Here is a 27,000-nt window from a genome sequence, read left to right on the forward strand (position 1 = left end):
GGTTTTATTGTCTGTTGTGTTGCCAAAACTTTAAGGCAATTCTTCTCTCCTAACAGCGAGGCAAAGCTTCAAAAGTCATTCGATGCCTGAACTGTTTTCTCTGGACAGATGGGACCCATCATGACTGAGAAGGGCTTGTTCAAAACAAAGTGACCCTAATTATTGTTTATTGTTAAAAGGAATCTTTTATTTGAAACCGCATTTATTTAAGAGTGAGCTTCAAGAACAACTCATGATGGACTTGGATTACTTTAATACACTCCCAGGTTAATTTGCCACAGCTCTGTATAGCTGTTAAATTAGAAGTACAATCAAACTACAAAGAAATACATTTTGCAATAGTCTGAACTAAGCTGGAGTTCTTATTGTTGAAAGTCTAATATCTACTGTATAAGTTTAAAAACCCTCACTGTGGTGCATCGTATTTACAAACTGTGCTTAATGCTCTTATTGTGAAGGTTTAGAAGACGTCGCATCTCAGTTCACCTGATGCATCAGTGTAGTATATTTTCTCAGTGGCTGCAATGTCTCTGCTTTCATCTTTTCATTAGAGTTCGGCTTTCATTATAATGTCACTTTATAACGGTAACATTAATCACAAGACATTTTAAGATCCTTAACTGTTTCATCCCTAATTCAAATCACAATAAATACAGTGTCGCATTTACACACGTAGTTGCTTTCATCAGTCGCAACAGATGTGATGCACTAAGAAGGATGAAAGTCCCGTCTATCCACAGAGAAGGATTTTATAGACCCTTTACGACACAGTGTTGATTAATGTTGGCGTTTGCGTAGGGGAAGTAGAAAGTCTGAGGCTGATGGTAGGAACCTGTCCGAGCCGGTCAGATTTAGCAAGTTCACACGTGTTAGTTTTCTCTGAGCCGGAGCGAGAAGTTGGGGATGTTTCTATTTCTAAAGAGGTAAATATGAAATTTAAAAAAAAACAACGTATAGCCTTAACCTAAAGCGCTGCAGCGTTATTGGCTGACCGAAAGGCGTGATGTTTATGTCTGTGAGTCCTGTTTAATTTTTCAGTGACATGAGATTCAAATAAGCCTGGTAAATAACCTCCGTGATTGACTTGGATTTGACGCAAATAATTTGAGACCTGCCTTGTGCTGACTTGGACTTTCCCTTCAAAGACTTGAGACTCTGTCTGGTCTTAAGGGAAATAACTTGAAATTTCACTTGGATTTGGGGAAAAGAAAAAGTTCGACTTTACTGAGATTTCCCCTTCAAAGACTTTAGATTTTCCAGTCAATGACTTTAGCAATGAAGCTTAAGTTGGATGAGTGGATGGGAAGTAACGGGACTTGAACGTCAGAAGCCTGAGACTTGATTTTGAATGGGGGAAATTTGCTTATTAATGTCTCCGCCTAAACCTCAAATGGTTTTCAGTCTGCATTACCCCCTTATTTTAGATTTTTCTTTTCACACACACTAATGTATCCACACCGTGTTTTTCTTGCACGTTTTTTTTCCTGCAAATACTGTTTATTATCCAATAACCCTCTATTTTAGCTTTTAATCTGCCATATAAATCCAATTTTCTGTGTAATTACCAGATGCAATTACTGTCCAATTACTGTATAGTTTGTTTTTTTCTCTCTCTCTCTCTTTCTCTTTTTTGCCAGGTGCACATATGCTGCGCTTTATATAATTATCTGTGGGCAGTAACTCATGCTTTAACTTGCTGGGCAGATTTCCTTCTGGCATTTAAATGCTCACTTAATTACTCACCAGGTGCATTTTCTTATTTTGTGTACTTAGCACACCACCCCGCTGTGACAAGTGAATTTGCCTTCTGCGAAGGCTAAAAACAGGATCTGTTTGACTGGCTTCAATGTAGCAAACCAGCACTAAACGGTGTCTAAGCGAGCAGGTTGTATGTTGCAGTTATTATGCGGCGGTGCACACAAGCCGCGGGTGTTTTGCTGGTGTTAACGTTGGCGTTTGAGCCGCACGGATTGTTTTTTGAAGGCCTTGGCCCAATGGCTGGGCCACAAAGACAACTGCGAGGTTGAAAATTGTCCGTTTTCGACCTTAACCTGCAGAAGTGTAGGGAGGTTAACCTCCGCGACCTCGCAGCAGTTTTGTTTTATGGTTGCTTTTGGAAACATGTAACAGCAGATGTTAACACTCATACTCGGCACTATCAGCTGAACCAATTACCCAGGGCATATGTTAGCAAGAAATGTAAGCAGGGCCAAATTGTGGTATTTTTATTTATTTATTTTTTTTTGCAGTTTTTAATCCTTTGCTCAGTTTAGAGTCTTTTTGTACCCTTTCCCCCCTCCTGCCCCTGCTAACAGTGTTTTATCTGGTTGTCTTCCAGCTGCTGAGTCGGTGAGAACATGGTCATAAGATGAGGAGGCTGGCGACCGCAGGCTGTGGCGCTGGGTGTCGTGGTTAGCAGCTGCCGGTCCTCGGTGACCTGAACTGTGCTGCGGAATTGCCTGTGGGAATAATCGGATGAAGTGTTCAAAGGAAGAACAAAGCGGAGAGGTTTGAGCGGCAGTAGGCAAGACTTTAATCGATGCATTGCATCAGATGACCATAAAAACACCAGCTGGAGATTAATGCTGTTAACTTCCCCCGGAGCCTGAGTTTGTTTGGCTTGTTAACGGGTTTTTGAGCAGCTCTGCGGCTGTTTTTTTTTTTTTCCTTTCATTATGTTTTTTTTTTTTTTTTTTTGGTCTTTCACAACAATCTAAACACTCAGTCGTGCTGACTCTGTTAAAATCCCATCATGTTTAGAAACACGACTAACAAAACGCATCCAGCAGGTTGTCCACTCGTTGAACTCGGTCCGTCGCCGACGAGAACAAAACAAACATCCACCGCCCGTTTCTGTTGCTCACTTTCACTTGAGCAAGGGGAGTGATGTGGATCCGGCGACACACAAAATAATTGTTTTGAGCAAAATCTCCCATCGTGCATCTGTGCGTCTTGTCCTGTACTACTTCACAACATTGGAGAATGAAAGAAAAAGAGATTTCTGACTCTGTTCAACCTCTAGCTTGTTCAGTGTACTCTACTCTTTTTTTGAAGTCACTGACACATTTTGTACAGGTTTTAGTTTTTGGGAAGGTCAATTTTTGTTTTTGTTTCTGTGGGTTTTAGGTCATTGAAAAAAATGAAAAAATTTGGTATTTCGGAGAAGACATGCACTGCAAAAACACAAAATGTTGCCAAGTAATTGGCAAGATTTTCACTAGCTCCTAGTAAAAACACCTGAGTACACTAGAAATGATAAAACACTGACATACAGTAACTTTTCAGCAAGATGTACTAGCTTGTTTTAAGTCAACAATTTATTGATTAATTTTTTTTTTTAATCACTAGATCCATATTACAAGTGAAATAATCTGCCAATGGAACCGGTACTGTTTCATCAATATTAAGGAATTACTGATTTAAAACAAGCTCATCTTTATTGCTGAACAATTACTTGTAAGTTAGTTTTCTCCTGTTTACTTTGATATTTGCAGTAGGAACTGGACCGAGACTCCTTGGTAAGATTTTGTGTTTTTGCAGAGTGATGCAATATACTAAAACAAAAACTCTTGTCCCTCTTGGAGTGAGACAGCTTCACACCATCACACATCCTGTGTTGTATTTAAGAAGTGCTTTATTTATTTATTTTTAAATTTTTTTACATGTTCATCCCTTGTTTGACACCAGACCGACCTGTTGGTTGCCAAAAGGTTTCTTTGTCTCATCTGACCACATAATTGCAGTGAGTCTTTCTAAAGTTTCACAAACTCCACATGTTTACCTTTGTGATGGTAGGATATAAAAAGGCTTTTATTTTCTGGCCTGGATCCAGAGCAACCAGCTGGCATGAGAGCAACTTGGTGAACCCGATAAGTTGCTCCTGGCTGCAGTTCAAAACCGTCTGATGTGGAGATTGTCTTCTATTGTACACGGGATCAAATAAAGTGACTCAGAGCAATGAGGCATTTATAAGCCAAAGAAATGGGCTGTCATGGTTCCCTAATTAAAATCTCATTGAAATTCTGATCAAAAGTACAATTTATAAAAGAAAGCATCCTTTATTGGGGATTGTTGAAAGTCCTAAAAACAATTTGATAATTTTCTATGTGGGGGATTTTGCCCCCCATTGCAAATATGTAATCAAAATAAAGGTTACATTGTTTTAAATGTTGTGTAATTTTGCTTCAAAGACAGAGTTTATTTTTTATAGGCTATCAATTATTTTCACCTGAGGTGGCAGACTCTGATAAAGAGGACAGCAGATGCCTGCTTGACCAATAGTTTTTGAACAAAAACAAATAGTGCATGGACAGGCAACTAACTCTTAACTGTATTTTTAAAATAAATGATCTCGACATCAGATAAAAGTGGCAGAGACAAATCTGCCCACGTCAACTTTTAGCTGACAAGCTGGGAAATGTTAATGTCTGATTTGGCCTTCAGATGACTTCCCTCTTTCACAAAAGTGCAGATCTTGAACTTCATAGCATTCGAATCACACCGTGTTTGGCCCTTTTAGATGAGCTTTTCTAGCAACTCCATTAAAAACAAGCTGATTTATGTCCTGAATGTAAAGCTGCACAACTCCAAGACACAATAAGAGGATGTGTGCAGTTCAGTGTTTACGCGACCCAACATGTAAGTGTTTCTGTTTGCCGGTCCGTCTCGGACCTTTATTTTTGTATTTAATGCCTTTTGCAATCATTTTCCACCAATATTTAACCAAAAATAAATGGTTTCCTTTAACTCATAAGCTTCATGTGTGTTATTACCATTCAGTGCTGGCCGTCTACTTTTATCAGATGTAAAAAAAAAAAAGAAAAGAAAATCAGAAAAGAGAGAGAAAACTCATTGCTGTTGTTTAATCTGCTTTTCTCTAGAAGGAAACATTTCTCATGCAAGATGGCAATCAGCCTGAGCGGCACATTGCAGGAGGATGGGAAAAAACACGAGCAGCTCGGCTCTTTGTTTGTGTAGTCAACACAAAGTGAAGGAGGCACGCAGCCTGCCAGTGTGTTTCTGCTACAGCAGAGCATGGGAGCCTGAAACAGAGCGAAGAAACTGAACAGGAAGGAGGGTGTGTGAAAGAAGCTGCAGTGAGTCAGGGTGTGAGCGGTATTTTGGTCCCTATAAAGTGCGATGTGCTCCTCTTGTTTAGAACTCTGGCAGAAGTTAGTCCCGGCAGTGGGAAATCATCTCCAACTGAGGAAGTTCAAGATGCCGTCGTGTTGTGTTCGTGTTCCCGAAGGGACCGTGGTTCACTTTTTCCTCAAGAACTTCTTTACTCCACATCTTGGTTCGGTGCAGTGAACTTTGTGCTTTAAATAGAGCCATCCAGTCAGAAAGGTGACTCAGAGGTGACTATGTTTGTGTTGAAATTACCCAGCTCTGCTGACAAAGCTTCAAAAAGATAGGTGGGAAACATCAGCTCGCCGTCCTTTCTTCTATTGTGAGTGTCCCGCTTCCTCTTGCTTCTGCTCTGTTTGTGTCCACAGATGCTGGGAATTATCAGTTCAAGTGTTAATGAGCAGAAATACCATCTTGGCTAAACTGTGCCAGCGACTCTCAGTTTAGCACCTTTTTGTAAATGAACACAACGTAAAGAACACGCCCCATGCAATTCTCATTTTCAAGGAGAAATTACAAGTCTGAGTAAAGAATACAGTATACTTTTTTTTTTTTTTTACATATCTTCAGTTTAGTGTCCATGTCGGGTTAGTGTGTGATGAATATGTCCTACATCAACATCCTGTCAAAATGCACACGAATGTGATTTATTTCCTATTTCTTCTCACCATTTCCTCTCAAGTTTGAATGTTTCTCGTGTCCTGCTGCAGCTCAACACTTTCGCAATGCAGAATATGAGCATTTGATGCTTGATGAGTAGAAGTTAGCAGAGAAACCAGTGTTTAACTATGTGCGTGAATTGATTTGTGTGCAGCACATGAATACGATAAGTACTTTCTGGCCTGCGAAGACAAGTGTCAACACTGAGGCGCCGTTGTGAAGCGCAACAGCTGAGAACTTACTGAAATCTTAAAAACAGATTAATTATGAAGACGATGTTCTCCTTTACCCGGCCAGTCCAGGTGTCTGCTGCTCAGCTTGATCATTACAATCCTAAATACGCCATCAAATTCGATAGCTGGATCTACAGAAAACAGCTCACATTCTTTCTTCTCACAGATAGAGATTCTCAAATCTGAGTGTTTATTTCATCAAACTAAATTAACAAAATTATTTTCTTTTTTTTTCTTTATGTTAGTTATGTTATGTTGTTTAGAATTTTTTGTCATAAATGTGCATATTTTAAAGATGTTTTTTCTTTCTGTGTGCTTAATTTTTTTGTCTTGTTTGCTGATGGACACTGGAAGCTCTAAGCAGGAGATTGGTCTGTTTTGCCTTTGGCCTGCATGAAGAAGCCAATATATATATATTATTCAATAATAATGGCAATAAATAACCTTAAGCATCAATCTTTTACTCGCTGTTACTGTGAGCGTGAAGCGTGACTCCAGCGCAGACATGATCAGAAATGACTAACAAACTATTTAAATCAGCTATGCTAACGTAACTGTCAGATTATGAATATTTTCCTCTGGGTGAATACAATTAATCAACCAAAGAAACATGTTGAGGCATAAACGTCTTGAGAACAATTTTAAGTATTCTTCATAAACATGAGCTACACTATTAAGTCATATGCTCCTGGGCGCCCTCTGCTGGCCTGGAGGCTGTAAGAAAAGTATCATTTCTAATACATGTTTACTTTATCAGTCGTTGGGAGTCTTGAACTCCCACAAGCAGATCAGAACGCGCGTCACATCAACTTTTATTAGGCTGGAAATTCGCATTTTAACTTATCTTTTAGTATCAAAGATAAGGTTCTAAATCTACAGTTTTTTTCAATTGGATCAAATCTGAATGCGTTGATATTTGCCAGCTTTGTGTTTCTGCTCAGATCAGGATCTCGCCTCCCCAGGTGGAAGTGGGCACAGTCTTTTTCTTGCGGGAGGGAGCAGGGAGCTGCCTTGGCCTGCAGACTTCAGATGACTCCTCCTTATTGGCCACTCCTCGCGCTGCTGCTTGTGGAGATGAAGATTACCATCGCCAGGTGCAGTCAGTGACAATTGAGACAGAGCAAAGTGTGTGGGGAAACATTCCAGATTGATGACACTGAACGCTGCAGAAACACACCGAGCTGCAGTCGGGGAAGCAGCAGAGGCGTCTCTCAGAGAATTTTAAATCTCTGAGCGTCAAATAAATCTAAACTTTACATTTTTGAACATATCTAACAATGGAGGTACCGGCTCCAATTTGCAACACAAACCATGTAGCTTTACAAGATGCTGAACTAGCCTATTCCTTTACTGCTGGTTTCACCAAGGTGCTTGATATTATGCCTTTAAACTAAACATTAACAGATTTTCATAAAATATAAAGACACTGAGAAACTAACCAGATCTACTGACCACATCAGACTGTTCAAGCACAAAGCATGAAATGAATTAGCCTTGCACTGTGTACAGTTTATCAACTCAAAAGGAAAAAAAAAACATGTTAAAACTTGTGGGTAGATCAACCCTGGCAGCTGAAAGGTCAAAGCAATGAAAAGCATGGGAGGTGTTGTTGGTACTGAGGACAGAGGTCACTTACATGTCAACTGTACTGATCTGTTCCCAACACTGTTACTCATTTCACTTTCAATTGTTTAATTTTATATCAGCTAATGAATTATTCCTGTAAAGAGGTGAGCTGAGTTCCTTTAATGTTTTGGTCATTTGCTGTTTTCATCGGAAACCAGCGATGATTTACAGTGATGACAACAGATTTGTAGAAGTAAGGACAAAGGTCACATAGCTAAAATTATGATGAGATTGGATGAGAACTAATAATTTTTGAGAATACATTTGTTGTTGGGTTTTTTTCTTGCATTTTAGCCAGATTTGGAAAGCTCTCCATCCCCAACATATATGAGCAGTAATATATATATATATATATATATATATATATATATATATATATATATATATATTATATATATATATATATATATTTATGTATGGTGGTGTGTGTGTGTGTGTGTGTGTGTGTGTGTGTGTGTGTGTGTGGGGGTGTGTGTGTGTGTGTGTGTGTGTGTGTGTGGTGATGTATTTGCCTTCTGTCAATTGCATCTTCCCTCTCTCCAATCAGTTTGTCTAAAAATGTATCATCAATATCAAGATGATACATTTATATACATATATATATATATAAAAAAAATTCCCTTCTCACCCACCGCGGGTGGTTCTTATCCTCTGAGCTCGGGTCCTCTACCAGAGGCCTGGGAGCTTGAGGGTTCTGCAGTATCTTGGCTGTGCCAAGGACTGCACATTTCTGGACTGAGATGTCTGATGTTGTTCCTGGGATCTGTTGTAGCCACTGCTCCAGTTTGGGGGTTACTGCCCCGAGGGCCCCGATGACCACAGGCACCACTGTGGTCTTCACCTTCCAGGCCCTCTCCAGTTCTTCCCTGAGGCCCTGGTATTTCTCCAGTTTCTCGTGCTCCTTTTTGCACAGCTGCTTAGCTCATCCTTTGCAAGCTATGTCTCAGCACAACCCTGGTAAAGACGTTAAAGGGTTAATAGAGTAATGGAGGAGTGATGTTGTGACGACTTCCTGAAGGTGGTGTTTTAGGAAGAGCAGGAGTTTTTAAAGAGACAGAGGCCCAATTTCAGGGCATTAAATCAAGAAGTAAAAGATGCTATTTACTATAAATAGCATCTCGAAGCTAGCACTTGATTATAATGTGGCACTATGTGCCTGGAAAACACATAATACTGCCCTTTCATGAGGTCCACTGCTATGGCAGCAACATGCATCCTTCTGAATAAACTTTTGCTTGCATTTCACCAGCAGGTTGGTGGAGATTGGTTCTCAGCAGAGATCAGATCTCATGAGCTTAAAGGTTATGAACTCCTGTAGAGCTTAAGATAAGGCCACCAGGCTTGTTTTTCAGACATATTGTGGTTTTGATGATGAAGGGACACATGTAGAAAAAAAAAATAGAATAAAAAGATTTGCTGTAAGTTTTTGAAAATTGAATCTGCTTCATGCTCATTGCTCATTTTCTTAATTATTTTTTTTCCAAAAGTGTATTTGGCTTTGCTGAATGCTCAAATGTGTTGCAGCTGGGTTTCATAAACTATAAAGGAAAATAGCTGTAGATGTTGAAAACTGACTGTGACAAAAAAAAAAAAGAAAAATGGAGAAAATATTATTAATTATTTTAACAATGGATGGAAATGCTGGCTCCATTTGAAGTAAAATAAAAAAAAGAACACTTGATATGCGTGGCTAAGAAGTGAGAAACGGTTAGTGCTGAAAAGGTCAAACTGTAGATGTCAGACATAAAACCACAGATTTAACATTATGAGCTTTGTGCAATGGTGCAGGTTTTCACTGCTGACAGAAACAATTAATTTCTCCGCTGGTTTGATTTTATCAGATGAACTAACCAGACACCCACCGACAAAAGATACAAACTAATGATGGTGCTTGATTTTTAAAATACTACAATGAGGGTGTGAAATTATGACCAGCTGCATCTTTCTTCTTTGCATCTGTCTGTGAATTATTTTCTCAACAAGGGGATAATAATCAGAATACCATTTTCATCTGAGTCAAAATTCAGAAAATATTTGTGTAAAAGGTGCTTGATGCTTATGCACAAAGACTAAAATAAGTTTGAAAAACAAATTAAATAAGGGCCAAAATTCAGAACAGATGAAAAGCTTAAAAATGTAACATTTTTTCTGTGCATTTTCCCCCAGATTTACTCGTCTTTTCGGAGATGAGTAAATCCTTCCTTGAGCGGCCGAAAGAAAAAGGTCTGACTTCTGTCTTGAAGAAGCCGCTCTGTAAGCGTTCGCCATGCTGAAGGGAGTGAATCTTCTTTGGTGCAGATGGAGCGCCTCCGTCGTCATTTTTGTTTGGTCGGGGCTGTGACATTTTGTAGCATTTTCCCATTTACTTCCACTTGGTTATCAGTGTTTCAGATAAAGCTAAATGTCTGTTATTAATAGATGAGTATAAAGGCAGTGGAAGTGCGCGTCATATGTTAAAGATGAGTAGAAATGCAGCAGTGACTGAATAACTTTTCTGCATGACAACTCAAGTTTCAGTAAAACTACTATTCACTGTCTTGCACTTTATGCACTTGTATAGATTTGTGTTTGTGGGTTTTTTTCTTCTTTTTTAGAGGGAGACAGGGTTTTTCTTTTTGTCAGCATTTCCTTTTTTTAGTGTTTAAGACCTGCAAATCTTGGACTGGCAAGTAGAGCATTTTTTGGGCAGGGTGGGTATTTACTAGACCCTAAGTGTCTCACATAAATATTTCACTCTATTATTTTTAGTCTTGTCTGCCTCTGGTGTGGACGGGTGCGTGAATCACTCCTTGCAACCTGCTGGTATCCACATTATTTATGAGCTATAATTTTTGTTGCACTCCAGAAATGTTTTCTGCCTTTCGAGTTTGCAATCAGGAAATTAGTTTTGCAGAAGTCTTGAGTACAGCGAGTACAATGCTTCTTGTGCTTGTGACTGCATAAGCATTGGTGTTCTGTAGAATAACTCTGAATTATTATTTTCTCTTTTTTTTTGTAAATAAAAAGATAGTTCAGAAGGGGAGGCTGGTTGCCAGCAGTATTGACGACACAGTGGATTCTGCTCTGTGTGACTCTCGGTTTAGTTCTCCATCCTCTAACTTTCAAAGATCAGCAAGCATTAACACACACACCAGTTGTTCCTACTGTCTTTACTAGTACCATGAGCTGACTCAGCACTCAAAACTGTTCAACTCACATTTCTGATCATCACATTGTTTTTTCTACAACTTTTTTTTTTTTTTTTACAATAATAAAAGAAATAAAAACTCAGTGGCTTGCTTAATTATTTTCAACCCGGTTTTGTAAATTTTCCAGCAACATGATTCAGCAGCACCACCCCGTAAATCATGACATCTTGAAAACACGGGGAGAAACATTGGCACGATTTTCTTAATATATCTGCCTCTTAGTCACCCAGGTGTTTTTCTTTTTTTTTTTTACAAGTTCCTGTGATAAAATTGACTCACAGTTCACCTTCGTGTTGCTTCTGACAGCTCAGGCAGATACTCATCAAGGTGTGCTTCGTTGGTGCACTGGGAACAGACCGAGTGTCATGTTTTTCTTAGCAGTGGTGACTCACTCACCGCCGCGTCTTCTTATCGCCGCTCTTCTCCTAAAGCTGAAGAACAAATGATAATTCGGAATGTGTGCAAACCTTACAGGTATGATTGAAAACTTTTCTTTATTGGGGGGTTTATGGTCAATAAAACTGCTTTACACAAAAATCATGGTAGGAATGTTGAGGTTTTCTGTGTTAAACCAGCTGCTTGTTCAGAGGATTTTCATAAATTACACAACAGGAATCCTTCTTGCTTAATAACATGTGACTTTTATACGCAGTAGGTTTAAAATATGCCGACTAACCCGGCATAAGGATTATGAGGATTATGCAGAAGTTTCAGTGTCCACCTATAGCCACAGTCACTGTTCACAAACTACAAATGCCAACATTTCCAATTAGCATTACTTTATTATTTCAAAACCAGCGTAGAGCAGGACTTTTTAATCTTGAGTTAAGCCATTAAAAGAGAAAATAAATAAGACATCAGCTTGATGATTCGTTGACAGAAGCAGTGTAATTGTGCTTTTTACAGCTACACTGAAATGTACAGCGGTAAAGTGAGGAACATTAACAGGAACGTTCCTAAAAGTCGGAACTCAAGGAAAAGTTTCTCCCAGCTGCCGTCCCTCAAAACATTTTTTGTTTGTGCTTATTTCTGTCAATAAGTATTTCAGACATTGTACCACATACACAGTCACTTACTGCACATGGTACTACAGTGTTCGAACGTGGAAAATGTAGGGAAATATTTTGTGTTTGGCTGACTAATATGACCAGCAGTACGTTGTCTGGAAAATCTCACTGGTTTTCAAACGCAGAAACACGGCAAGACTGGGTTTGAGAAAATTCCTTACTATCAGTTCTACTGTCAGGTAAATAGTGGAAGTAGCTGCTCTTCTCTTACGAAAAGTTTCTAAAGAATCAAAATCGACGAGGACAGCAAATCCTTTTGGTTGTTTTTGTCCGTGAGCCGTAAATCACAGCTACTCATTTCCTGTCAGTTTGTAGATGCAAACAATATGTCCAATAAGTGTATTTATAAGGAAATCAAATCACAAAGAACCTAAACAAAAATTGTAATTTTAAATGAAGTTCAATTTGTAAAACAATGCAGTTCAATGCAACCGACCAATGTCACATTTAGTCAAGAAGTATGCAAATGCCAACTCTCTGAAAAGTGGAAAAAAGGGGAAGCATGCTAATGGAACAGAGATAATTATTCCATTTATTAATCTTTTGGTTCTTTCAGCACAAACTAAATCAGTTTATTGACTTTTAATAAGCAAAACCACTACTTAATGGCCAAATCTGTTGCATTTTTGCTTGTGACTGATTTCTGAAATAACTTTGAAAAAAATAAAATCAATAACACACAAAGTGTTGTCTAAATGTATAGAAACCAGACTACAGCTTTCTGGTCTGACAAAAAAAAAAAAAGTTGCACCAACAAAAACCCATGCGCTTGAATAGACTGTTGGATGAATAAGGACGATTCGTCCAACAGCGAACTGCAGTTAAAACGGATTGACGGGAGAGGGGGGAAAGAAAAACGAAGTCCGATATTTATACATTTAAACTGTAATCTTTCTGTAATTTTTACACACAGACACTTCCTTCCCGTTTTGTTAAGCCGTGGGTTTGGAGAGGGAAGTCAACATAGCAAAGAAGGCCGTCTGCGTCTGCGAGGGTTCAGGCATGTGTGAAGCACTGAGCGAGAGAATATGCCCAGACATGTCTCAAGCCAATCTTACCGCGCTCACACACACGCGCACCCACACAAGCGTACACTTAAAACAGATAGGCACAGTTATTTTTGTCTTTGTGTTCATAAACACTCTAGGACACACACACACACACACACACGCACACACACCCCCCCCCCCCCCCCCCACACACACACACACACACACACACACACACACACAGCCAGGGCGTGTAGTTGAACACCAGCTGCTCTCGCACATTTACCACCCACAATAAATCAATCCCAGCCGAGACTCTTGTGTTTATATGTTGGGTCAACCAAGCAAATCTCACACTGCCGAAAATAATTGTTCTAACGTTGATCGTTTGTCTTTCACTTGAATGGCTTGTGTGAGCCTCTGCTGATCCCGACGTGCCGCCGTGCTTTTACCTTTAGCTCGTCATTTGCAAGCATGAGATCTGAAAAACAATAAAATCACTTCTTATCTGGTCGGATCTGCAACTGGTGTAGTTTTTTTTAAAACGTTTGTCTGAACGGGAAGTGTGCGGAATAAAAAAAAAAGGAGAAATATGGGTCAAAAAGTGACACACGCATGAACTGTGTGCATCTCTGTGACTATTCCTTGCAAAGCTCTCAACCAAACGCTTCGGCAAAGGATTTTTAACAGAACGAAGCGGCTCCGCTTCTAGACGTCGAGTAGAAGGCGAATCTTTCTCGAGGCTTTTTTGGAGACGTTTTTCTTTTCATCCAGTTCTGAATACAATTGGAGGTCACGGGGGTTACAAATTGACATCAACAACAATCAAACCAATATGGCTCCAAAGGGGCCGTTTTGGAGCACAGGGCAATGCAGATACGTTCTCAGTGACGCCATGTCAGTAGTTTTGGGCACAAGCGGCGAGGCTGGAAAAGAATGTGCTGAGTTAAGGACGCAGGCTTCTGTCAGATTTCATCGACAAAAGAGACTGTTTGGTGAAATGCTCCTGTCCTGCTCGCCCAGTGACATTTTCAGGGCATTAAAGTTCAAGTCTGGTGATTTTTGGGCATCACAGCATAGAATTAGTTAACCATCAGTGAATGAGTAAATGAGTCTGCTTACAAGAAGCAACAAGTACAGTGTTTCAAAATATAGTAACATTGTGTAATATTCCCAGAGTGAGCCGCTCTCTGCTCAAGCTAATCAAATAAAACAAACGCCCTTGCTAAGTTTAACGCTCACATAAGTGTCAACACAGCTGTTAAAGGTGAAGACATTTACTGGACTGATTCCTAACGATTTATTATTATGATTATTTTTGAAATTGCATGAGTGGGGCGGAGCCAGGAGGCACTGAGGGGCGTGGCCACTTGAAGACAGTGTTGCAAGGTCGTTTGTAGGGCAGGACACCGTCACCGACAGCCGCAGCAGAGGAGACGCTTTCCACTCCATGTCAAAATGAAATAAATCACACGGCTTCAAAGCCGAGCAACTCTGTCAATCATCGCTCCTGGCTGAGTGACTCAGTTGCACCCAGCTGTCACCAGTTGCATATCCTCCGGTTGACCTAATGAGGGCAGCACTGAGAAGGTTTGAGGCAGAGCATTTTAGAACGAAACAAAATTATGTGAAAATGTCAACATTTGTACAGAAACATGAGGATGTAGTTCTTAATATCGTATTTTCCGGACTATGTACCTCACTAAAAGGCGCACCAGCAACATTAAAAAAAAAAAAAAACTTGAAATGTGTTCATATATAAGCCACTTGTATCTCCTCCACTCTCATTTTTCTCTTAATAAATCTGCAGCCATGCATCTCCAACGCCGAACCATGGATTCGTTCGCGCAGAGTTTGCGTCCAGCGGCACTATTTCCCTCCTGTACTGCCAGATCGACAGCCCTCAACTTAAAAGCTGCGTCACATGAACTTCTCTGTGTGGTTTCCATGATGAGGGGGTATGAATTTGAAAACATTTCTCCACCTAGATGAAAATCAGCGCTTTCTTCTTTGATTTCCAATTTTTAACTTCCAGCGATTCACTTCCTGCTAAAGAGCCTCCTGGCGGTCGAAGAAAAATCCACAGAAAAGCCGCACGGATGAAATCAGCTTCCTCCACATGGTGAACAGATTTAGCCTTAGATGGTGCGAACCTCCATCATCAGGGTGAAAATCAGGGCAAAGCGTCAGCTCTTCTTCACTTGAAGGAGGTTGTTAGGACATCTCCGGTCTCTTTTCTGTTGAGGTTTTCAGGGATCGTCGCCCAAGGGCCAACCCGCGACATCCTGTACAGTCAAGATGAATCATTCTTGTCTGAAAGTGCTTCGGGTTTCCCCCCCACAATTGGCGAACGTGGCTGACATCTGGGTGTCCGTACACCGGACATACAGCGGGACGTCTTATTTCAGGTGCCTGTCTGTCATGGAGGGTAAAGAAATAACTGAGACTGAAAAAGGGAGTGGTGAACGTTTTCCCAATTACCTAATTCCGATGTGACAGTGAAGTTCTTATTCCTAAAACAGTGTATCTACATACCGATTACATAATGATCTAGTTCTTGCTCATAAAAGTGACAAATAGCTTTTAAAGATAACGTCCAATAATCTGGGGGTGATTTTGATTATTGCAAATGATCTGCTCAGTCTATTCAGTCACTTCATGTTGTGTCATTATTTTCCTTCTAAGTTGTAGAATTAAACAATGGCTTCTCACCTTCAACGGCTGGTTATGAGGTTTTTTCCTACATGGCAGAAACTGATGCATGTGTTTTGCAGCTAAATCGGTGAAAATAAGAAAATGTGATCAACTCATTTGTTGCACCAACTCATTGGAAAGTGACTCAAGCCAATTTCGACCCCCAAAAAAGGTGACCCTAACAGAAACTGATAATGTAGAAAAGCTTTGAATGTAGGTTTTGGCCATAAATATTTTAGATGGTTTAGTTAAATTTTAAAAATCCCCCGTTGTATAAAAGATACAACTGGTGAAGTTATTTAATTTATTACATTTTAAACACAAAGAGGTACAAAAACCCAAAAGTCTATGTACTTGGCGACTTTGGTTTCAAACTCAAAGGGAGTTTCTTTCTTTCTTTCTTGCTTCGTCAAAACCACGTCTGCGTGTTGAAATACGAAACTGCACAGTCATACCGGCCCTGGTATTGTATCACCAGGGAAGTATGCAATTCTTGTTTTTAAAAATGTGACGCTCGGGTCCAAGTGCGGTTCTAAAAACTGCCTTCATGCGCTGAAAAGAAAAAAAAAGATTTAGCAACTTTTCAGGTCGCTAGAGAAACGTACCGGGCCACTTCTGCAGAACGACGGCAGAAGGAAATAAACAGAGGAGAGATAACTGATAACTGCAAAAATATATAACAAATTTGAAATGATTGCTGATAACACCTCTGTCTCTCTTTTTGTTCATGGATTACTACAAAATGAGATGTGAATGACCTTTATCGCTACAAATCTGATACAAATGAGGGAGTTGGTTCACTCCGTCATTTGAGTGAATGAGGCAGTGAATCAACGCTCTGAGTCCATTTTGTCTTTCCACACACAATTCTACTGACGCCCCATTGACAGAAATCTTGAAGGGGTTCTCTGTGTCAGATCATGTCCTGTTATTAATGACGCTGGACATTAAAAGTCTTCCAGTTTATATGAGGGGTAAATAGTGCCCCCATTAAATTTCAACAGTGCAGACTTTCCTGATAATATATCGCAACCGTTAACCAAAAGTTAGATTTTGTCTGGCATGACAAAAATGTTTCACTTCATGTACTTGTCTATTAATTGATGCACTTATAAACTTTTTTTTTTAACAAAAAATGTTATTATTATTATTATGCTGTGCCGGATATTATTGTTTGTTAAAAATGTGATTACATTGAATTATTAAAGATGAGATATTCATCCTCAAAATGTTGAATTAACTAGAGCTTTTTTGTAGTATTTACATTAGATTAACACTATGAAGTTAATGAAAGGCATTCTAGCTGTGATATTTAGGTCTGACGTGAACATACCTCCCTTTGACAGAGCTGCGTGTATAAAAATGAATTGTAATAATAATAAATAATAACGTGTTTCAAAATAAACTGTGTATGCGAAATCCCTCCAAGTGTGATTTTGTATCAGTTCTACATTTTTACATAGGCTATGAGTGGCCAATCTTTATAGTGAAACTAGAACTTTAAAATCTTAAAGTATTGATGTGATTTAAGTCACAAAATTCTGGGAGGAACATCATGAGCCACGCCTGGTGACCTCTCACCCATATGATAAAAATCACATCACTCCTATCACTAGAACGATCTGAGAAACTTTCATTCTCATCATCTTAAAAACAAATGCTGTAACCTCTGCATTACTGAGTGAATGTTTAATGTACCTAATGTCCTTATTGCTGTTTTTATAACAACATCCAGTGTGAGACACAAATTGCTGAGGCCATCTTTTAGCAATAAGCTTGTCCTCCTCATAAATAAACTTTGCATGTGTCGGTGTCCCTCTGAAAAGACACCCTTCAAGGCTCTCTGGTTATATATCTGTACAGGAATAGCTCAGCCAATCAGCAGAGGCAGGTAGGCTGAGTCATGAATCATTAGCCAATCAGCTGCAACGGTGATAATGACAAAATGAGTCACAGTTGGTGAGGAAGAGAGCTGAGGCACCGAGCAACAGCTCCCTATTGGTTAATTTGCTCAACCAATGGCCAAATGGGGATTCATGAAAAGTTGAAAGGAGACATAAAAATAAATGACTTTGTTTGTGCTTAATACACATGTTTTGTTTGTTCTTTTCACCAGGTAACATCAGCTCACTGAGCTGCTCAAAGCAGCCGGGTGCAAATAGAACGTAAATGAAAAGCAGATATTTTAAAATCACACATGCACACTGAAATAGAGTTATCATCATGTCAAACTGGAAATAAAATACTGCTCATTACCTGCAAAGACCAGCATTAACTGTCAAACGTATGGTCAGATGTCTTTTTAACAAAAGACCATCTGTAATTTTCCAACACTCTGGATTGTGACTGAACCAGTGAGCGTATAGTTCCCGCATAAAAACGTGGAAAGACTTTTATTTTAAAACATAAAAATAGGTGTGGCTCAGATATTTTCATCTGATCCGTTCCATGAGTAACCGCCACAGCATAAGTGATGAGCTGCACGTTTTGCCGCCGCCTAGGTGGCTGTGCTCTGGTGTGACACGTCGCCGCCACTTTTACGGTTTACCTGAAAAATGCAAACATAATTAAAGAGAAAAATGGTGAGCGTGGAAACTGTAGATTATAAAATCACAATGAGGAAACTTGGAGTCAAATGCTTAGTTCAGCTCCTAAGGCAACATATCAAACTTTGTTGGTCTCATTCAGGAATATACAGCTTTTGAAATAATCTTTATCAGAAATATTACTTTTTTTCAGACAAGAATTCTGCACAGTAAGTCTGTTCCACCTAATTTTATTACATGTCTGTGTTTACTTGTTTCAACATATGTACTTCATGCATGTCCAGTCTGAATTTTAAGGCACAAGCCAGGACAAAAAGGACTTTCTTTGGTCATTTTTTGTAAATAACAGCATTGTGTCCCTTTATTCTGGGATTATTCAAACTAACTGGGGATTTATTTAAATCTGCATGTGATCTCCCTGTCTTTATACTACTTTATTACTTGCACAGTGACCTGATCTCTGGCAGTCTATTTACATGAGCAGTACTCTCGATAGGCACGATCAGCTGTTGCCGATTCACTTCTCATTTCTAACTGATTTTTCCACTTTCTTGATGCTGTTGTCTTCAAAAGCTCTAAAAACATAGAAAAAAACTCCAAATAACTATTGTAGATTTGGACTGTGCATCAAGGACTCGTAAATAAACTTTGCATGTGTCGGTGCGACAGGGACGCATCTAATTAGGAGTTGGGAAAAATGTTTTCAATTTTCCTAACTGAAAACGATTAGGAAAACAGTTTGTAATTGTTTTCAGAAATTACTAATTCCAAACATTGTCTCTAAGTATGCTCTATTAACTTTCATACCTCAATAGGCCTCAAATAGGTCCAGTTTCTGTTTTGAGTTGCTCAGTTTCATGTGACTCATCTTTTGCGGTGTCCAAAATATAGCAGAACAGAAAGTCGAACAGAGATAAATCACGAATTTGCTTCACATAATCTGACCTGAATTTCAAAAGACCCCACAGCTTTCAGTGAAGTACTGCAGACATCCTCTAAAAACACTTACGACAACCTATTTTAAGAGTTCAGCCATGAAACATTCCTCAATATGTATCATTGTGCAGGTTGGAAACAATTTCCCTCCTTTCTGCTTTAGGGGGTCCAGCCAACCAGGAGCTAAAGAAACTAAATGGTGCTCCTGTATCGGCTGCTTTGCAAACACCGGCTAATAGCGTGTCAGACAGAATTTCACCCTTCTGCATTTTGTTTTAAATATGTTTAATATCTGGAAAAAGGAACGCTTGACCACATGTCTGTGATGTTCCAGAGAAAAATGAGCAAATAGGGGAATCTGCAAAAACTGAAGCGCAAATAGGCACAGGGAGACCTGTGCTCTCCTGCAGGTCTGACTCTGTGTTTTGTCCCATTTTGAAGGTGAGCTTCCTCCCAGTCTGAAATATTTTGTTGGACTGCAAGATGAACTTTGACACTTCGTGTCAAGTTGTGCAGGTCTGGGTCTGGTGCATTTTTGCTTCGTGTGTTTTTTTCTTCATCGATAGGAAGTCAGGTCATAACACGAAGGATCCATCCTCTTCAGATCTCAAGCATCCAACACACGCAGAGTTGAACATTTTATAATGTTATTTATTTTAAAAGATGTGTTTTTAGATTGAGATGTTACAACAAGGGGAGCATATGGCTTCAGAGTGAACTTATGCCGAAAACAACAAACAAAAGGAAACTATCTGAATATATAATTGAAATGAAGAAACCAAACGACAAAAACTTACCTCCCTAACTAAGAAAAACAGGAGAAAACTAATGAAACATAAACGGCAGCTCACTCCTACAAACTCCAGGACTTTACATAATTTTACAGACAAACAGTGTAGCCGGTTGAGATTTCTGGATGACAGGAAGTGCGGGTCTTCAGCTTTTATACCCATCGCCTTCAGGAGGCCACCAATAGGACGTCTCTGTAGAAACCTTCCGGGAACCAATCAGAGACAGAAACCTGCACACTCATATTTGCATAATTAAACAACGGCAGTGTAACGACCCTGACACACAATACCATGTATAAATTTAGTAGAACAACAAAAAATATAATCTTTACAAAAAATGCATGACTTTCCTGACCTGGAACATTGAATATGATATTTAGCTAGAAACAATAGAGGATTTTTGAGAAACTCAGAATTGTTCAGCATGCTTTTAGTGAGGCCAAATAAGACATCTTCCCATAACAGCATAATCTGTGCTTCTATATTGTTGTAAATAAAGTCACATAGATTCAAAGGGACAGTGCCAAAACACGTCAAAGATATGAATCACAAAACGTACAATTTACATCAAATCATTTCTTGAATATAGAGTTCTCATAAAAGGATTAGTGCAAACATCTGCAATAGCTTTTTATTTTAAACGGGTAGAATATTCTGTTGAAGGACAGTGGCGTATCTAGCTCTGTTTTAGGGATGCCCTCAGCACCTCCATAAAAAAACGTTAAATGTCACTACTCCAATTGAACCCATACATAATTGTCCGATAGACACGCCTACCACACACACATCAACACTAAATGCACCAATAATGACCAAAATAAAACACAGGAAACATTAAAGTCAGCTAGATTCTCGTGGCGGGAGCTAAAGGACCCCAGAAAGCTATGGACCGACACTAATCAGTGATCAATAATAAGTGACAAGTTTCACTTTTGTTCCTCGCTATGCTTTCTCATTCTTGTCTTTCACAACCCCATTGGAAACAAAATAAGGAAGAATTAACTGTGATATATAGACATTTATTCAAGCAGATTGATGTTTGCTTCTTTGGACATTGAACAAATGAGAAGTTCATTCAGTAAAGAAGATTTGGAGAACTCCCTATGTGAATCTAAAGCAGATGACGGTGAATCATGAAGTGTTGGTTAGGACTTAAGGTGCCTTCACACCAAATGCATTGTGCGTGTCAAAAATGCATCCAACGCTTCACGTTTGACACGTGTGCACTCTGAATTCAGACGCTTGACATTTTGCTCTACTCCTAGCGCTTCGCTTGTCTGCTTTACATTCAAAGCCTATGTGGAGGCGCGTTGAGTGCGCTTCAGATGGGTCAGCTCTTCCCGTTGTTTTCCATTGGACGCTGTGGACGCATCAAACACACAAAACACTCAAAACGGTTCAAATGGCACCGCGCTCTACACTCTGAAACGACGCACCTCAACATAGACTTTGAATGTAAACCAGATGCGCCTGACGCTCAAAACGTGTTTGGTGTGAACGCACCATTAAAGATCTATTCCATTTAGCTCTGAAGAAATTATATGAGAACCAAACTACACCGTGTTCCAAATGATCCAGTCAGTATATAACAGCCTCCTGGTGGTTTCAATGAGCAGCTAATCATCAGCTTCCTGAAAAGAACAGAAGAATAAACAAATCGTAGATTGGGAACATCTACTGGACAGGAGGAGATCGTCACACTAATCTCAATGTTACTGTCCAGCTCGATGCAGGAAAACAGAAACATTAGTTTCTTCGTTAGGAAGCAGCTCAAACTTCAATGGGATAATCTGTTTTTTATATCACAATATGAGTTATCTGGAGAAAGTTTTGATCATTTTGAAGTTGCTGCCAATAATTGTTTGCTAATGTTATTTGGCTTCAGACTTTGCTATATTGAATACTAATAATAACAACAAGGAAGTGAAGTTGCTTCTTTTGAATCTTGTAAACAACGCACTGCTTTGTGTAAATATGCTCACTGCCATTCTAGTGGAAAATCCCTGATTTTCTGACAAGGAAGTGCTCTGTTTTTAAATCTCATGCACGGCTGTTTGTCAAATTCCGAGTATCCACAATGCAGGATGAAGTGTGGATTTATTTTCAATAAATCAAAACACAAATATCACCTGCAGAACCTGGAAACAGATATTTATTTTTCATAACTACTGAAACAATTTCAGGATAAGAAAGTGTTTCACCCAGTGATGACGCAGTTTTACCTCTATGTGATTGTGACTCATACACTGAAACAGCAACTCGAAAGTTTTAGGTAATAAAAAAACTTATTGTGTGTGTAAAAATGACAATTTTCTACCTGCCCTGTTTGAAAAAAAGTTTGTTCAAATTAAACCCAAACTTACATAAAAATACATAGAAATAATTATATTATTGGCAAGAAATATAGACACTCTAAACAGCACTGGACCAGTTGTGGCATGCTGGTCCCCCCGATGAGGTCCTTTCCCCATTCAGTCGCTGCAGATCCCACCTCTGGCAGTGAAGAGGACGATGGGAGAAGAAGCGCTGGTGAGGATGGGCAGATCTGGGTAAATTCTGGGGAATCGGTACAATAACAAGCACGTTTATTCATGTTTGGAGTACGCAGCCTCTCCTGTTGTTGGCTCTGCTTCCTGGTGCTTTCATTTGAAGCTGGAATTCACCAGACTCTACAAAATATGAAACCAACGCAAAAGGAGCAAAGACACAGATAGTTCACTCCATGCTGTGAGTAAACTCTTGGAGTGAAATTCATTTAAGAGCAACTCCAACTCAGCAACTCAAATGCTGGTTCATATTGCCGGTTCTTTCTAAGCTGCGCTGAGCTCAGGTTATCGATTATCGCAATGCACTGTGGCTGCTGAAATGACAGCCGATCTGAGGTGGAACACAATGAACTACACCCAACGTACTCTAACTTACTGTGTGTCAAAATGTTTTGTTAGACAGCGTTGGACGGAAAAAGTTATAGATTAGAAATGGTGAAAATTTTTCGTCTGGTTAATGATTCATGACAGCTTATGAGTCACCAACAGGCTGAGTTGCTTTCGGTGGAGAATATCAGATGAAAAGAACTTCAGCCAGACATAGTGCACTACATACTGTGCATGTGATACTGACCTTTGGTCAAAAATCAACACAAAGCAGCTATTTTTGCGAGAGGTGATCCGGTAGTCATATAGAGCATTTCTTACATTTACAAATTATATTTCAATAATCATTTTTTTACATCGTTTTTAATAAAAGTTTATTTATTTTTTAGATTTGTCTTCTGCAAAGTTTCTGAAGTAACACCTCCAACAACCAGCTGCACCACTTTTAAACTCAGATGTCAGACTAAACCCCCCCAGGCTGTGATTCAGTAAATCCCTGCCTGCTGATTGGCTCCTGGAGAAACTAAGAGGATGTTCAGAGTGGTGTGACCGCCCATAAAAGTGGACTCATCCCTATGGAAAGCACCTGAAATTTTTGCAGAGTCAATTGTGTGTGTGCGTGTGTGTGTGTGTGTGTTGTGTGTGTGTGTGTGTGTGTGTGTGTGTGTGTGTGTGTGTGTGTGGGTGTGTGTGCGTGTGTGTGTGTGTGTGTGTGTGTGTGTTTGTTCAGGCATGCACAACTGCGCGTGTGTGTTTGTGTGCAAACTTGCTGATGACAAATGTGTTCATGTTTATTGCGACACGTATCTTTTGGAGACAAAAAAAAAAGAAGTAGAGATTCCTAGTGTTACATATGATAAGATATGCCGAGATACAAACAAATGTCAGTTACACTGAAGTTAAAAACAAGAGTGCAGCTGGTTTACGGATGATTCAGAAAACTTCTAGAGAGTCACATTAGATTCCTGAAAATCTAATATGATTTTTCTTCATGACTCATATTGGAACAATTCCTGAGAATCATTCAAAGATACCAGGATGTGAGCTGGTCGCTTCTGGAAACCGACTGCATCATTTCTGAAGCAGGGCAGATGTAACAGGCTGAATACAGGAATCTGTTGCTTTTGTATTGATCCTTTCAACAGTAAATAATTGCACAAAAAATTATTATTATTATTATTATTATTATTATTTGTCTACATCAGTAAAATAACTTCCAGGTCCTTCCTGTTTCTCTCCCTCTCAGACGCCACTGAGCAACAATCAACAGCTGCTCCGAGCGCCTTCAAACAGCGCCTACAGAGAGAGAGAGAGGACAAACGATGGCAAGAATCGTCCGTCTGTCTCTGGAGATTAATCGGACCAGTTGCGGCACGCACCACTGAAGACCTCAGCGCACAGGAGATTCATTGTTTTCTCCAGCAAAATATGTCACTTTTAAATTTGCTGTGACTTTTAATAGGCCAAGCATGTCGATTTTATGATTACTGTCATTTTTTATTTGCTTGTTTGTCATTGAAGGAGTAAAAACGGAGACCGCCGACTCCGGCTCACCTTAACCTGTCGTCTGCGATGCTTTATTGTAGTCAGTAAAGACAATACCTACTTAAAGTGTAATTTAAAAAAACAAAACAAAAAAATCACTACATTTTATGAAAGTTCAATTTAGGGAAATGTAAACCCAAAAGTTCAGAGGAGGTCACATTTTGATGCGGTTTTCATTTTGTCGCATTTCTACTTTCATTTCACAATTAGATGTAGTGACCATATTTTGATGTCCAACAGAAAGAACACAGTCCTAAAACACTTTAATCAAACACTTTTGATCCTTTGAATTCTTCATCATGGTCTTCTAACCATCTACTCCACACCCCACACTTCCGATGCACACCTCAACATATTCTCTCATTTGTTCATTTTTCCTTTAGCACTCTCCCGTGCTGAAGGAAATCCCAGGACCAGACAGTCACATTGCTTTCTGTGTCATAATAAACCTGTTGGCTTTGGCCGCTGTCTGCTGAGAGTTTATTCACATGCGGGCCAGACGTTTGCCTCAAGATTTCACGCTCTGAGTAAACGCGGCCCGAAGCTTTGCAGCAGAGGTGACAGGTTTGACATCTTGAAAAATACAGTGCACGTTAAGTAAATGATCAATTTGCGTGGTGTTGCATGTATGGGAAGAATGAGTTTCAGTGTGAGTTGTTCTGATGTTGTCACTGAGATATCGGACCTGCACAGGGCATGTGGGAAAGATGAGACACTAAACCGCAGCAAACCTTTTGTGGCTAATAGTATAAGTTGAGTCGTTTGACTCGTGACCCGGACAGCAGAAACCCGAGTTTTTCCAAAAACTGTTGAGTTCCCTCGTTTGAAACTCATGATGTAATCAAACGTGTTGGGTCATCATCACACTGAGCCATTGAATTTGGGCCTCTCACTCACTTCTTCTTCTCTTCCGTGGACACAGGTGTTTGATATGGCACAGCTCAGCGTGAAGCTCCTACAAACATTTACGATGAAATGCTTCGAATTCCAGTGTGGTGCTTTTCGGGAAGCCACCTGTGCAAAAACAAGTCAGATCGTAAAATTCCCTCACTGCACTCTGCTGCTTGTGGTATTGTGACAACCTTCTGCAAAGTCAAGAGCTGCAGAGCTCCTGGCTTTATGCGGTGATGTCATGATATAAATCGCCAGATGCTGTGGTTTGAAGCATCCTGCCACCGGACTCTAGAGCAGCGGAGTCATGTTTTCTGCGGCGGTGAATCATGTTCCTCTGTGTAAGGAAGAACAGACTTACCTGACTGTACTGTGTTGCTCTTAAAGTTTGGTTCCGGGCCCACAAGCCTCAGAGAGTTGAAGCCATGACACAAGTACGCCTGCATTCAATCAAACGCCTAGTGGAGAGGTGGTGCAAGTCGCCGGCGCAACGTGTCCGCCTTCGGTAAGCACTTGTTTAAATGGCAAACAACAGAAAGTGTGAGAGCGAAGACCACAAAACAGGAGGAGGGGGGAAAAAAAAAAACACAACAGAACAAAAAGGAGCGAGACAGTAAACTGGAAGGTTGCGTTTAAAATCATTTAGGAGAGATGGAGAGGAGCCATTTTGCTTCTCTTCCACTCAACGTCATGGAGGGACTGAGACCAAAACCATTAACCCTGCTAACCAGAGCATATCGACCTTACCAGAACATGAGCCTGTGCCCAAACGCTGGTCCATGAGGTAAAAGTGGTTATGGAGCCACAAACAATTTTGACTGCTTCAACCGTGTCTGTCAAGGATTCATGGAGTACAGACTGCTTACTGCATGATTAGTGGGCTGAGAGAAGAATGAAGCCCTGCCAAAACAAGGATGCTAATTTTAAAGCCTCTGAACTAGCACACAAACAACAGAAACAGCTCTTCTCTAGATGTTCCCTCAATTGCAAGCTTGTAAACATTGGGTACATCCCAAGATAGTGTCTGCTTGCTCTACGTCTTTTGGAGCAGAGTTTTCCGTTCCATGTTGCATTTTCAGTGATGTTAAAAGCTTGTGATGTGGCGAAAAAGGCTTCAGCGCTTCATAGCCCAGCAGTGTTAACCTATGTCACACAGAGAATAAAGGGGGTGAACACGCAGACACAGTTTGAATCAGAGTGTGCATTGTGGGCTAAAATTTTGAGAAGAACTTTGCCAGGACGGTTTGTAGCTTGATGATTTAAACTCTTCTTCCATTCAAATGGATTTCTCCTGTGGAATCTTAACCTGGCCAATCAGCAAAAAGAAGAAATTGTGAACGAAGATGTTGATTTTTTTTTTTTTTTTTTTTGCATGGTCTTAGACTGTCTGTAGTTTTAGCAGTGGCAGCAGAGAAAATGAACAAAGTCAGTAAGTTTGTGTTGGCCAAGCTTCCACATATTAAATCGATATTGACGGCCATCTTGATTGACTCGTAAAAGCTGGTTAAAGCCAGCACTTTGTTCCACATTTCACACAGAGGGTTTGGATCCTCAGTTGTTGGGAAATGATTGCGTCCAGGAGACATGGACTCCGTTGTTTTAAATATGACCTAATCGCTAACGTTTGACCATGACATATGTAACATGCCAGTTTGATGCTATGAAGCTAACTGGACATTGTGTGCACCGTAAATAACCATCCTCCCCTGTGGAGAGAGAAGCGCCAAGCCGAACACGATGGATGTTAATGGCTGTCATTGTTCACGACTCAATTTTACCAGAGAAACCAACTTCAATGGGAGAAAACCCAGGCGGAGTACCGAGGAGAGATTAG

General features: G+C 39.9%; 1 long non-coding RNA gene across 3 annotated transcripts in view; it reads left to right on the forward strand.

Moving 5' to 3' along the window:
- The window catches only part of LOC129359580 (uncharacterized), a 105,765-nt gene extending 81,476 nt beyond the window's left edge, over positions 1-24,289 (forward strand). Inside the window, exons 5-6 of one of the 3 annotated variants that reach the window (XR_008605925.1) lie at positions 22,278-22,386; positions 23,977-24,289. This is a non-coding gene — a long non-coding RNA (uncharacterized LOC129359580). Of the gene's footprint in view, positions 1-2,338; positions 4,747-22,277; positions 22,387-23,976 lie in introns of those variants that run through there. The other 2 variants (XR_008605927.1, XR_008605926.1) reach the window with 2 other exon arrangements.
- The last annotated feature ends 2,711 nt before the right edge of the window (positions 24,290-27,000 follow it).

The sequence above is a fragment of the Poeciliopsis prolifica genome, unplaced genomic scaffold, assembly GCF_027474105.1.
Source record: "Poeciliopsis prolifica strain line A6 unplaced genomic scaffold, Auburn_PproV2 SCAFFOLD005, whole genome shotgun sequence".
Classification (NCBI taxonomy): Eukaryota; Metazoa; Chordata; class Actinopteri; order Cyprinodontiformes; family Poeciliidae; genus Poeciliopsis; species Poeciliopsis prolifica.